We start from the raw sequence: 3,242 nt of genomic DNA, 5'->3' as shown, positions 1-3,242 counted from the left end.
ACAAGCTCCAGTTGACCATTGCTTTAAATGTCCTGGAAAGCCAAGGACAACGCCGCGGGAACTCTCAGGCTCCCAACAAGAGTAAACCAAAAGAAACAATGATACTGGCCTCACCTTGGAAGTCACAGGCCTGCAGATTCCCACGGCACCCAGCTTCCTGCTTGTCCCCTCCCACGATCCATGCCCCAAGTACACCCACCTCTTGTTCACACTCCTGTTCCCTGTTTCTTCTTTCTTTTTTCCTTTCAATTGCATTTATTTTATGCTGAATTTATTCCAGAGCCATACGTTTTTCTTTCTTCAGTTTCTTCTGCGATAACTTTTTCTTCCGGGCAACCTCCTCTTCTGGTTTAGGAACAATTTGTTCCATTTCAGTAAGGATGATCTCGATGTGGCAGGGAGAGCTCATGTGTGGGTTAATCAACCATGAGCTTTGTAAGTCTGGAGGGGCATTTTAGGTGCTTTATGCACCTGGATGTGCTCAACGACCAAAGAATCTACATCTCAACCCTTAAGTTCAGCATTGCTCTCTGCATTTTTAAGCTAGTGCAGCAAAAACTCAGCACTCTTTTTGGACCACTGACTTTGTGTCCAGCCTCACTTCTGGGCCTGGGCACTACCAACTCCCGCACTGTAACGTCAGGATGGCACCGATATGGTCTGGCACTGTGTCACCATCCAAATCTCATCTTGAATTGTCATCTGAATTGTGATCCCCGCGTGTTGGGGCACTGACCTCGTGGTGAGACGCCAGGCGGGAGGGGGTCCCTGGAAAAACTCCAACTGGCTTGCACGCTGGGGTGGAGGCTCGGGAGGTTCATTCCGTGTGCAGTGGGGAGGAGCCTGGCCCCTCCTCTTACTGTGTGGAACCTGGGATTCCAGCTGCTGCTGGGAAGCACTCTAGCAGGCACTCTAGCCTAGCAAGACGACAGAACCCTGTCTTACTCACCATTCGAACTGTCTGCGAGCCTGAATTTTTGTAGCTGTGGGACAAAGAGCCCTGTCTTGAACTGAACTAAGGAAAAGTCCTGCAACAGTGGGAGGTGACTGGGTCGTGGGGGCGGTTCCCCCATGCTGTTCCTGTGATCGTGAGGGAATTCTCGCGAGATCTGATGGTTTTATAAGGGGCTCTTCCCCCTTCTCTTGGCACTTCCCCTTCCTGCCACCTTGTGAATAAGTCCTTGCTTCCCCTTCGCCTTCTGCCATGAGCGTAAGTTTCCTGAGGCCTCCCCAGCTGTGCTGAACTGTGTGAATCAATTAAACCTCTTTCCTTTATAAATTACCGAGTCTGGGGCAGTTCTTTATGGCAGTGTGAAAACCAACGAATACAGGTACACACTGTCTCTGTAAAGTAACATCGTTCAGATACTTCTTGGCTTTTTGTATATGCATAGCCTTGAGGACCTGGGCAGTTTCACAAGTGTCCTTTTTTTTGTTTTGAGACAGAGTCTCACTCTGTCACCGAGGCTGGAGTGTAGTGGCACCGTGTTGGCTCACTGCAACCTCCGTCTCCTGGGTTCAAGCAATTCTCCTGCCTCAGGTGCCCACCACCACGCCCGGTTAGTTTTTATATTTTTAGTAGAGACGGGGTTTCACCATGTTGGCCAGGCTGGTATCGAACTCCTGACCTCAGGTGATCCACCCACCTTGGCCTCCCAAAGTGCTGGGATTACAGGCATGAGCCACCACACCCGGCCTCACGAGTGTTCTTAAAGTGAACGCAAAGATGGAAAGATCTTGATTTGCAAGATTTAGTAGGGTTTTCTGGATCAAATGAATAGCGAACCATTTTCACAGATCATCTCAAGCCACTTAGGAGAAGACCCCCATCTGCTGTTTCACTTCCATCCTAGGTTCCTCTTCACCCTGAAGTTTGGTCATTAGAACCAGTGAGCCAATAACTTGCTTCCTTACCTCCTGTTGTTCAGCCAGAATGTCTTGGCACCTGTGTGCAAGCTGCTGGGGTTCAGAAAATTATACCTCAAAGTATGGTGCTTCCGTGTGCTGAGCACTTTTAAATGAAAGGAAGTTGGAAGGCCTTAGAAGCTGTCTCAGAACCAAAGACTTTGTAGCCTTCTCTTGTTTCTTCCCCCACCTGTGCAGGGAGGGGAGCTCTCTGAAGTTTCCTCCAGAAGGAACACTTTGACCCCCTTCCTAGGAATCTCATCAAATAACCGGAAAGATTAACCACAGGAGAAGAGGAAAGAATAAAGGTTGCTACCACACCCAGGCAGACTATTCATCTATTCTTCTGAGGGCCGCTCCAAGAGGTTACCGGGGAGACTCTGCCTTCATCATAAGGCAACCTTTGTTGGCAGTGAAGTTCCGCCCCTCACCTTCCTGCAAGTTGGCACTGCCTCCCCTGGAGCGCAGAGGAACTTCATCCCAGGCTATTGTCTGTTTTTTAGGCTCATTCATTTCCCCTAAAAATAATTTATTATGCCTCAAAATTGCCTATGTTCCCCCACCTCCCTCTCCCCTATGAAGAGGGTGTTATTTAAGCTCCAGCCATCTGGCCCTTCTCTGAGCCTCATATTTTGTATGGCTCCTGTGCATACTTGCACATTCATACATTTGCATGCCTTTAATCTGTCTAGTACCAGTTCATTTCAGTGAACCTTCAGAGGGTGGAGGGGAAGCCCTCAGGGAGGTTGCTGTGAAGAGGAAGGAGACAGAAAGCAAGGAATCCAGAGAGAGAGAGAGAGAGAGAGAGAGAGGAAGCAGAGGGAGCCACAGCAGCACAGACAGAGGGGAGGGGTGAGGAATCAAGCAGTTTTCTGGGAAGGGGGGCCTGCAGTGCTTTAGGCAGAGGGAACAACATGTGCAAATGTCTGGAGGTAAGAAAGAATAGCCTGGACTTATTTTATTTTTTTGAGATAGTCTCTATCTGTTGCCCAGGCTGGAGTGCAGTGGCTCCATCTCGGCTTACTGTAACCTCCGCCTCCCGGGTTCACACCATTCTCCTGCCTCAGCCTCCCGAGTAGCTGGGACTATGGGCACCCACCACCATGCCCAGGGTAATTTTTATATTTTTAGTAGAGATGGGGTTTCACCATGTTGCCTGGGCTGGTCTCAAATTCCTAGGCTCAAGGGACCACAAGCCTTGGCCTCCCAAAGTGTTGGGATTACAGGCGTGAGCCACAGCACCTGACCAAATAGCCTGTACTTCTAGAGTTGGATCACTAAAGCATGCCCATGTGGAGACAGGAAGCAGAGGCAGACCCTGACCCCGCAGTCCTGTT

At 49.7% G+C, this 3,242-nt stretch overlaps 1 pseudogene; it reads right to left on the bottom strand.

The window, feature by feature from the left end:
* Window positions 1-271: 271 nt before the first annotated feature.
* LOC105511550 lies at window positions 272-1,789 on the bottom strand (annotated as a pseudogene).
* Between the last annotated feature and the right edge of the window lie 1,453 nt (window positions 1,790-3,242).

Source organism: Colobus angolensis, unplaced genomic scaffold, assembly GCF_000951035.1.
Source record: "Colobus angolensis palliatus isolate OR3802 unplaced genomic scaffold, Cang.pa_1.0 Scaffold20, whole genome shotgun sequence".
In the NCBI taxonomy this organism is placed as follows: domain Eukaryota; kingdom Metazoa; phylum Chordata; class Mammalia; order Primates; family Cercopithecidae; genus Colobus; species Colobus angolensis.
The sequence above is the reverse complement of the archived record's forward strand: the minus strand, read 5'-3'. Positions and strand labels throughout refer to the sequence as shown.